The sequence below is a fragment of the Centroberyx gerrardi genome, chromosome 1 (assembly GCF_048128805.1).
Source record: "Centroberyx gerrardi isolate f3 chromosome 1, fCenGer3.hap1.cur.20231027, whole genome shotgun sequence".
In the NCBI taxonomy this organism is placed as follows: Eukaryota; Metazoa; Chordata; class Actinopteri; order Beryciformes; family Berycidae; genus Centroberyx; species Centroberyx gerrardi.
Window position 1 is genome coordinate 35,090,381 of NC_135997.1, and position 11,465 is coordinate 35,101,845.

Genomic DNA, 11,465 nt, shown 5'->3' on the forward strand with positions numbered 1-11,465 from the left:
GAAGCAGTGGGGCCCTCGTCACCGTTGCTCTCCGCGATCAACCCCTTCTTCTTCAAATCCTCCATCGCCTCTGCTACGCTGTTATAGGTGGTGGGACCGCCGTTGAAAAATACGCAGAGTTTTGCTGGAGGTGGGGTCTGGAAGCGGAGACCCTTTTCTTTAAGTAGTTTTCTGATAGGGGCGTATGCCTTCCTCTTCCTCTGAGTCTCCGCGGGGTACTCCTGGTCAAAGTACACTCTATTCCTGTTCAAGTGAACTTCTCTCTTTTTCCATGCAGAGCGGAGCACCAACTCGTTGATCCTGTATTCGAGAAAGTAAATCACAACTGACCGGGGGTTAGCATTTTGCGGTGGCTTGGGGCCGAGCGCCCTGTGACAGCGCTGTATTCCAAGTTCAGTATCGGCGAGGGACAACTCCGTCTTGATAAAACTATCAATAAACTCTTGCATGTTGTCTCCTTCGGTGTCCTCAGGGATCCTGTATAAGCGTATGTTGTTTCTTCGTGAGCGTGCTTCGAGATCTGTCAGTTTTGCCTGAATGCTTTCTTGGATGTGTAGGGCTTGGCATAGCGCTTCTTTAGCTTCGGTGCTCCATTCCTCCATGTCCGCCACCCGTTGTTCCGCTTCCTCCACTCTACCCACCGTATCTTTCAAATCTGTGGCAATTTCATTTAACTTGCGATTGACGTCGTCTCTGAAGTTTGCCAAATCCTTTTTCATGTCTCTGGAAAAGGTGTCGTGAAAGTTGTTTAGCTCCATCTTCATATCTGACTGGATAGCCTTTATCTCAGCATGTATGGTGCCGATGCTAGCTTGTAGGCTATCCATGGCCTCGTGTTCGTCAACGCCGTCGTCGATGTCTTTTTCCGCTGTCTGTCTTTCACTTCTCTCGGGTCTCTGGGATGATTTGCCTCTAGCCTTTCGCTGCTTTTCCCCTTCCATGTTTATATTTTAACTTCAAAACGTGTATAACCAAATTAACTTAGGGGAATATAGTAGACCTGTCTGGGAGCTCTCACTCTACACTGCCACTCGCCCTGGCGCCATACCGGAAGTCCTATGCTAACTCATTTTAATGAAATCTCCCTTCCAGCCCTAGAGAACACCATCTTCCATATGAAGTCCACTTCTCATCCTCTTGATAATTCTCACGAGGTTCTTGAAAGAGATATTTCAGACAGTTGGTCCTAGCAGTTTATCTATTGTCAACTACTCATGCAACTGTTATCAAGCACCCCCCTCTCAATAAGGCGGTCTATTTAAGCTACCTGCACCTGCTCACTCTATTTCGCATTGCCACGCTGCTGCTACGCTGCTCAGACTGCCGTTCACTGCTGCTCAGTTATTGCTGCTACCATATATCGTTTCATCATCCCCACCTCCACGCCAGCATCCACCTGTACACTCTTATTCTAGGTTTCCCCCATGGGTAAAGTTCCCTTTCGTCACTACTGCTCTCATTTGGCTAGTTGGTGTATGACAGCAGGGAGTGACAGGACCAGAGCCTAGCCGCCATACTAAACTCTGTATCTACAATATTTGTATTGGCTGACTGAACTTGATTTTAACGTTAAACAAACCCCCCTAATGGTCTGAAATACAACTGCTGCACAAAGCCTGTTCAGATGTTGATATTACAAGTAACATTACTTGAAAAGTCTTGAAAATAAAAGATTCAAAGCCAAATAAAAAAAAATGGACATTGCAGCAAACTAAATGCAAATATAAACAAACTGCAATCCAACAGCAACAAATAGGCTTTGTGTACACTCTAGGCTATTAAACAGCCATTTCAATATTCCGTGATTTTTTTTACTGAACAGAGTCCTAATAAAGGCTATAGTGGCTACTTGTTGGAATTAAACATGTTAAAATCACACACAGGCAACACAAACTAGATTTATGAACATGAAAACAAAATATAACAGGGACTGTCAATGTTTACAACCTTGTCTGTCTACTTACTTCTTGCACAACTCCACCTACTCAATATTCAATCTATCCAGGCTGCAGGGAAATACAAAATCAAACTCTACTGTTGCATACCTGAACCACTGGCTAAATTTAACCCATGGCTTTTGGTTCAGTTTACCCCATAGCCACCTTTTTGAAAAACATTGGTCTACATACTAGTTCACTGCTAACCTTTTGCTAATTAATTCATGTGGTTTGGTAATCCTTGGTAATAGACCAAATTTATTGTATATATGTTTGAATGTAGCTAAACTGGTATTGAGACAACAGCCATTAAACAATAAATGTAAAAATGTACTTTTTGTTGCAAACAGTTTTATGAGTTTAAATGTACTTGTCCTATGTGGCTGGTTCCATCGCAGCCAAGTTGACATGGTAATATCTTCCTAAATGCCTGGTCACATGACACATAGCGTTTAGCATTGCTAGGATACAGTGGGTGGCTCAACTTACCCACTTGTTCATCTTACCCTGCTCTCCCCTATAGCAAATGGACAGATTTTGACATTTTTATCAAAATGTCTGACAAAGATGCTCAAATTTGTTTTCTATCTTCCAATAATTGTGCAAATTTACTTGTGTCTGTAATATCATAACCAAATCAGTTGGACAACACCCTTTAAGCTATATTGTTGAGCATTACCAAACACAGTGCAGCTTTGTAGCCTTGGGTGGTGCTGTACTCATATTTATAAGTAGGCCATACATGTGTAACTTATGAATCAATTTTCAATGAGTTTGCCATTGATACTGTTTATGATAGCATACATGAGCTATTTTCAGCTTGCTTCCAAGAAATGAGCAATATTATCATGTTGCTATTTTGAGCCATTCTGCATAGCAATAATGTTAACTATAGACTGGCTGAGTGGCAAATAACATGGGAAACCAAGAAAGCTATACATCATTTAGCAAAAACATCGTGTGCATGACTAAATTGACTGCAAATTTGACTTCAAGCATAGTGCTCTTGCTTCTTGAGGCACAATTTCACTGCAGCAGTCAACTCTTCATATTATAAAACACTAGCCATAGCTTTAGCATGTGTTAGCACAAACATGGCTAGAGAGGCCGCCAGAAATGTTAGTAATACAGCTAAGTGTACTCACCAGCAAATGAATAAGAAAAGACGTCAGTTGCTTCCAAGCTATTGCTAACTTAGCAAAAGGTAGCTAGTTTCATCACTTTTGAGCCCCTTCACGATTCTCAGTGCTCGCCTGTCAAATTTGCTTCCAATGTTTTCCCCCTGGCTTTGTCTGCCAACTTTTGAGACAAATATTTGTTTGCGTGATAGATATATCCCTTCACTAGCTAGACGTTTATGATGCACTTAACTGGTAGTTGTAGCTACTGTCAGCTAGAGCTATTGACTGCTCAAAAAATCGCTAAAAGTCGAAAGATGATGCCATAGGCTAATTTGCATAGCAATATATATGCTACAGTCCCCACTGTTAGTGGAGGAATGGCGGGGTTACACTGTGTATGGGAAGCTCTGTGGTCATCAGACCTCATCAGATAAATTAAAACAGTAAAAAAAGTAAAAGTGAAAACAGTAAAATAAGAAGACAGCACAATATAAAAAGATAAGAATACAGGATAAAAATATAAAAATATGATAAAGTTGTAATGATTCTAATAGTGATGGTCCTCATGCAAGTAGTTCCAGAGCCAAAAGCCAGTCACCTTTAGTCTTCAGACTAGACTTTGTAGTAGTAGTAACACTGTAATAGTAACAGTAGTACAAGATGGCAAAAGCCCAATCATCTTTAATCTTAAGGCTTTGGCTCATAGGGGGTTAATAGGTCTCTGATATAGCTTGGAACCAGACCTAGCCATGCTTTAATCATGCAATATAATCTTAAAAACAAATATAGAGCCAACAGATAACCAGCAATATGATTTGGTCAGTTTGTATCAGTTAAGATCCTAGCTGCTGCATTTTGAACAAGCTGGAGACATGAAAGACTTTTGTTTGATACCAGAATAATGATGGTTATTCTAGTCTTAATGCGAGGAGATAGAAACATGAATCACTTTCTCCAGATTACTAAATAATAAAAACATCTTAAGGCAGTAAAAGTACACCACTCTCTTTACCTGTTCATCAAAGCATCAAAAATTCCTGCCAGGTTCCTAGCAGCTAGCCTCAGATTGGCTGACAGTGTGTCTAGACAAACAACTCAGAAGTGTTTGGGGGTCCAAATACAATTTTTTAAAAATTTTGTGACATCCAACACTTCATATCCCTGAAGTATTCCCATAGAGTGGCTAGGCCCTTCAAGTACTGGTTTGCAGGGTTAGATATGTTTGTGGATCATCAGTGTAGTAATGGAAAGAAATATTGTGTTTACAGATGATATGGCCAAGAGAGAGCATGTAAATGGAAAACAGGATGGGGCCTAAATTCAACATTGAGGAACTCCGCAGGTCATGTGTGCTGAAGAAGAAGTCGATGTCCTCACTAGGAAAGAAGGAAATAATTCTGTCTCATCCATATCCACGTGTCTGGCCTTGGCTACCTACTGAGCTCAGGGAATGGAACTCCTAACCATGTCAATGTTAATGCCTTGCTCTACCCACTGAGCTACACAGGGCTGACAATTTTATTAGTGTTTCCATGGCAACAGCAGTGCGAAAGAACAATGTGTGTGTGTGTGCATGTGTGAATGCTATAGGTGGTGCTCAGACAGGTGAAAGAGGAGAGCTGTAAAAATGTTAGAGCTCTATACCTATAGAGAGGATTTAATCTGTACAGTCTCATCAGTGCTAACCTTCTTCCTCCTTGCTTGTTATTCACCGCTCTATTCTCTTGTTCGCTGCCATGGAAACCACAAGTTCATTAAGAGTCACACTCTAATGGCCTTCATATTCACATATTTTTTTCCTTTGTTTTTGCCTTGCCACGTTAGCTGTGTCTGGTTAGTGTGTAGCCTGCTGTTGGTGAAGAGTTTTTCTACCTCATAGTTCTTTGACCCTTGACCTACTTACTATTTGTTGCTTGTAATTAGGATTAGATTGATATATCCGTCCTATATTGTCCTTTTATTAAAAATCAGATCTGGTGCAGTCAGAGTTGTCCATCTCTGATATGATTAATATGACGCAGTTTGATGGATTACATATTTATTGTATAATAGATCAATACTATGCTGGTTGTTTATGGGAAGCTCTTAACCTGAATTGATTCTAATGTAACATTCAAGAATGCATGAATATGTATTATTATTATTATCATTATTATTATTATTACATAGTACAGTGGAGAGTTTTAGTGTCCCGTTATCCAGAGTCCTTTTCACAGGCTTTTCCATCCTGCCAAGATTGGTCAAATTTAAAGTTATTGAATGTTTCTTCATCACAAAATCCCAAAATACCAGCAGCTTCAGTTCAAAATTTAACCTTGATGAAGTACGAATTGAAGCTTATTCTACTGTTACAGTCATTGTAAGTCTGTCTGAATAAGAGAGTCAGATAAATGAAGGTAATGAATGTAAATTTAGAAATAGGAGGCTGGGAAAATAAAGGGAAAGAGACACAGAGAGGAGACAGACAGGAAGAGACAGAGAATTAAATGACAAGGATGCATTCAGCCTGATTAATTTCAGGCACCAATTGCTCTCGACACTTGAATACATTTTTCTGTCATGCATCTACCTCTTCACCTCCATCTTTCCATCCTTCTTTCCCTTTCTACCTCTTTCCCTCCATCTCCCTGTTCTGTTAGAAGAGCATAGTGTTTGTGTTAAGGAGGTACAGCAGAGACTGATCACATGACCTTTCAAAAGGAGCAGAGAGGGAGTCTGAGAGGAGAGGAGGAAGAAGAGACAGGAGGTGTTGAGGGAGCATTAGAATTTAAATGCTACCACACACACAGGTTTGCCATGCTGTACTTGTGAGGACATTGCATTGACTACATTCATTCCCTAACCTAAACATAATCCTAATTCTAATCTTAACCCTAAACCCAAATCCTAACCCTGTACTTGTACAAGTTACTGGAAAGTGGTATAGAAGATTTAAGTATTTCTTATAATATTTGTTTTATTATTATATTTGTTAATAGCAAATGTGCAGTTAAAATTAGAAACCAAACAACTGACTGACAGTATGAGCCCAACTCTTTCATTTATATATAAATGAATCCAAAGAAATGCAAAAATGCACAGTCTCACTCTGCAGACAGAGGCCAAAAGTTTAAACATCTTCAAACATCTGCATTTATAGGATTGATTATTGATTCCACAGGCTATGGAAGTATTGCGAGAGAAGGTGAGACGGCTTTGTACAATATCAAAGAAAAATTCCAATTGATGTTCCAAGTAGGACCTTGTTCATAATGCTAAACTCAGTCATGCGATTGCATTATATGATAGTGGAGTGTGGGTGTCCATCAACAAGTCAAGACTTTTTAGAATGGGAAAAACATCCACAAGAGGCCCTGCATGCAGAGTTGTCCAGGAGTCCAGAAATATACTAGGAGTCCAAAGAATGTCAATAATGCATGCAGGGCAGAATTCAGTCAATATCCATTTTTTTAATCAAAATTCAAAAGTGAGGCTTCAAATTTTATAAACATCTGAAATCCAGTGACCCCTACTCCCCCAGAATATCTGATGTGGAAACACAGTGAAGACAGGCAGAATCTTGCTTCTTACCACACTATGAGAGATATAAGAAATAAGAGAAATAAGTCAGATTTACCCCCAGTTCAACAATCTCCTCAATCTGCAGTTAAATTTAAAGTTAAAGACGAGGAGAGTCAGTTTACAAATTTAGGTTCAGAATATGTTGATTGTTGTCACACATGATGAAAACTGGTCAACAATACCAAATGAAGAATAGTGAATGCAATTAATTTTGTCACATTGTGAACTGAATTGATAGGGTGTGTGTTAGGTAGGGAATGTGTGTGGGTGTGTGCTATAGAGCGGGAAGATTGTGACTACATTATTGATGTGTTATTAAAATTCATGCCCCCATCTGCTTGAAACACCTGAAAATATTGAATATTTGAGTGTGTGCATAGATAAATATAGTTTGGTTGCAGGTTTGCATGACTAGCTGCTTGACTTCAGTGTGAGACGAATTATTATGCTTGGCGTCATTTTTTACAAAATTCTCCTCAGTTCTTAATTCTCGCTTCATTTCCAAGAACATTCCCTAGCACTTCTCTATCATCCATGATCAAATAACAGAAAGCCACTGCGCTCAGCCTGGTCTAACTGGGTTAGCTTTGTGTTATCATTAGCTTGGTAGCACATTAGTGAGCCTGCATAAACAGGGCCTACATGTTTAGAAGAAATACGGAGGTAGCGTTGTGTTAGTATTAGCTTTGTAACATTCTTGTACATTAGCATAGGCTTTTTGATAACCCCAATGACTTGCCTTCACTCACTCACTCACCCAGAAAGCTAGAGTAGGTAGCTGGTCAATGTTGCTGCCTGTCGTATGGTGCTGTAGATTTGACTGTATAGCCTGATGTTGTCTATCAGTGATTCTCAAACGTTTTCATATGAAGGACCCCTAATTTAGTACACATTAGGGCCACGGACCCCCATTTGGTGAGATTTTGTCTCCTGAACCCAAATGTGAGAATACTTATATTGTTCGATATGATTTTGTCCAGAATTCCATGACTATCTGTACTGTAGGTAGAGAGATAACAGTGAATCTAAAAAATCTAAATAGTCGTTCTTCTACATTCTCTAATTGTGTTAACTTCTTGTAAATGAAATAATGGTGAAGTTTAACAATAGATAATTTGCTGGGGACCCCCTGGAACCCCCTCAAAGACCCCTGGTGGTCCCCGGACCCCATGTTGAGAACCACTGGTCTATGGTACTAATTTGCATGGTAGTATACTGTATATCATTCTGTTAAACTCTGAATTGGGCCTTTATAGGGATGACTGAACCTAATACAACACACTGGCATTTCCATTTTCCATTGCCTTAGCAAGAACACACACTTTGAAGGTTCCAAATCAACTTTCTCCTCATGTTAACGAACAAAAAATAATTTTCCTTTGGTTGTTAAGTAGCAATTTGCAAGAGATTAAAAAAAAAAAATGAATAGCAGTGGAATGGTACAAAACATGTACCATTGCTCTTCAAGTATGCTGTGAAATTTTCTTTCTAATGTATCCTTTGGGAAAGCCACATGAAATTTTCCAGACATGTCTTCAAATGGTGCGTTAAGTATGTTGTGAGTGTTCATCGTTATCAGGAAAGCCACCCCAGTCCAGTTGATTCAAAGTCTCTGCTCATATATCACTGGCAATCAGCTGTGACAACTGGCCGACTCAACAGCGATTGTTTACGAAGTCAAATGCGGTTTATTATCTCTTTGATTGGAAATCTATTTAGGCCTAGCTTTCTGTCTCATCGGTTGCTTGAGGGAATTTGTGTGGACAACGCTCTCCATCATAATCCTGGTTAAATTTCTGAACTATTTTTTTTTTACATAGTCTGTTTGTCTTAACGTTTTTCTTTTCATAGCAGTGGTGGCTTTATTTCATGTTTTAATTAATTAGGCTATTTGATTTCTGATTTCAGTGAGTTACAGAAAATTATGGATTGTGTTCTGAGTATATTAACAACAAAGGCCACTTCTAGGCATTTTTGTAGCTATGTGTTCTGGCATTAGTACTCCCTTATAACACATAACAGAGACCACAGCTAAAATATATGGATAACACCAGACATTTGAGGTTTACATTTCTTACCTTACACATAGGCATATTCTTACCAGCTTACAAACAATGGACGCAACTAAAAGCTTGCAAGATTAGGCATTTGTGAGCCTGAGTGCATGCATAAAAAAATCAGTTTCAACTGTCAATCAACCATGGGCTTGGCTCGACAATTCAGAATAGACCACACAAAATCTTAGTCGGGGAAGCCCTTTGTCCCAACTGAAACTTTCATCTGCTCACCTATAAAGAGATGAAGCCATCACGGCTGAATCAGAGAGCCAGACCCTGGCATCACCTCTACATATGACAGAGTGCTAGGAAATGCTTTGTATGTTACCTTTTGCCAGAGATGGTGGCAGCGGAGCATGGTCTGGACTGAAACCCATTCTTTTTTCAGATGGAGGTGAGGAGCTTCAGAGAGTTCTATAATGTAACCTGCCACTCAGCCCAGAGGGATGAAAGGCAGGGTCCTATTGTAGCTGTCAGTCAGTACAACCAGCAGGACAAACGCTCTACCGACAGACAGTCTGTCCAACAGCACTGCTAACCCAGGCAGAAAATAAGACTTCTTTACACCATCTGAACCGCTGCCACATACTGTATGTCATCTCTCATTTCTTTGTTTCTTTTGTTCTTTGTTTCTGTCATTCCTTTGTGTCCGTCTCTCTCCAGTCGGTTGTATAAACCAGTCTTAGCACTTCGCTTCATTAGTGAGGAGGACCCGGTGTTTATAGTCCAGCGATCTATCATCGTTGCCACCGGCAGTGATCACATTTTATGGTTGGTCGCAATGACATGTTGTTTATAATATACTATAGCGATGGATGATTTGTCATTGTTGCGATGGCCATTGCGCACATCGCTGAGACTTAAATTGGATTGAACTCTGACCCCATCACTGGCTCAGTTGTCATGACAACATTATGGAACGTTCTTATGCTAACATCACTTAATTCTCTGAGCTCAAACTAAATAGTAATCAACAGCAATGGAAGACCATACATTTGTAGAAAAATGAATGAACACAATAACAATGTTCCCATGCCTTTAGAGAGGGCAGATTACAAGGATGGAAATAAAAAGGCAAATTCCTGGGCAGCAGTTGCATAAAACCTCACCACCAATGGTATGTGACAGCTGTTTAGCCTGGCTAATCATAGCTAGCTAATGTTAGTTAGCTCAGTTTGCAGACTGAAACAATTTCATTTGAAATGCTGTAATCATGCATGAACATGACTGGCTAGTAATGAAAGATAAGCTTTTCTCCCCAACCCATGAGAAATTATCAGAACACACCCGCTCCCCAAATCATGTAAAATTGACGTGTGCAAAAAAATGCCACTAGATGGCTGTATGGGCAGATAGCTACTTTCGTTCCTTTCTTGTTTTAGTAAAAGCCCATTAGACAACACAGAATAGATTAGACTAAAATGTACACTGAGTATTTCTCTAGACCTGAATCAAGAAAATAGATTTACTTGAATGACACTTCATATTATAAAGAAAGAGGGAAAAAGAAAATTGGAAAAGCTGTTACATAATAACATGCCATTGTAGTAGGCTATTTTGCTGACTGGTGATGGTCCCAGTCATCATATTTACAAAATGTCTTTTTTCAGGTTTACCCCAAAAAGCCGTCAGACAGCTACAGCTGATTCAGAACGCTGCTGCTAGAGTTCTAACTAAAACTAAGAAAACTGAACACATTACACTAATTCTCAGGTCTCTGCACTGGCTTCCGGTTTGTCAAAGTATTGACTTTAAAATACTGTTGGTCGTCTACAAATTGCTCAGTGGTTTAGGACCAAAATACATCTCTGACTTTCTCTTACCATGTGAAACCTCTAGACCCCTCAGGTCATCTGGGACCAGTCTGCTAACTATTCCCAGTTAAAACTAAGCATGGTGAGGCAGCATTTAGTTATTATGCTACACAGAGCTGGAACAAACTCCCAGAAACGCCCCATCTTTGACCACTTTTAAAACTAGGCTCAAAAGCTTTTTGTTCTGCACTGCCTATGCAACTTGATCTTTATTCTCTCCTTATGCATTTTAATTCTTTATTTATTTTCTCTTCCTATGCACATTATTATCTCTTTTTATTTATTTATTTTATTTATCTTATCCTGTATTTCTTATCAAATGTCTTATGCACCTTGTGTAAAGCACCTTGTGTAAAGCACTTTTAGTTCTCTCTCTCCCTCTCTGTCTTTCTGTCTCTATCTCTGTCTCTTTCAATCTCTCTCTCTCTGATGTTATCGTAGTCCAGCTTGTGTCGCCCTTGATAACCTAAGGGTGATGTTGAAGGAAGCGTGGGATTGGTTGGTGTTCAAAAAATGGAGTGAATCCAAGGCAACAGGCAGAGGTATAAAAATGATGACAAAAACAACGACACAAGCAATGCGTCCAAAATAATTCTCCGTTTATTTCATGGTTTAGTAGCTCCTGTAGTCAGTAGTGTGGCACTAAGCTGAGAGCTGCAGTCATCAGAGCTGTAGACAGACACACAGGAAAACATAGAGGGAGCAGGTAGAGAGACAATGGTAGAAAAACATAGAGCCAGATATCAGGGTCTTAACTGAACATGTCTAGAGAAAGGGTTTGAGACAAAATGTAGAGTTTTATTCCAAAATGCTATATATTCATTTTGGGGAAGAATATCATCGTTCAATATATCTAAAATCCTAGACTGTATAAGTGTTCTCATTTAGTAAACCAAGGACTTAAGTTCCCTACTATCTTTTAAAAATTACCATCATTTGGTTTAATGTTGTGCTGTCAATCGTTATGTTAGAGTA

General features: G+C 39.5%; 1 protein-coding gene across 1 annotated transcript in view; it reads left to right on the plus strand.

Annotated features, from left to right (window-relative positions):
• cep89 (centrosomal protein 89) overlaps positions 1-11,465 on the plus strand; it is a 101,335-nt gene that overhangs the window by 38,101 nt on the left and 51,769 nt on the right. The gene's annotated exons all lie outside the window — the stretch shown is intronic.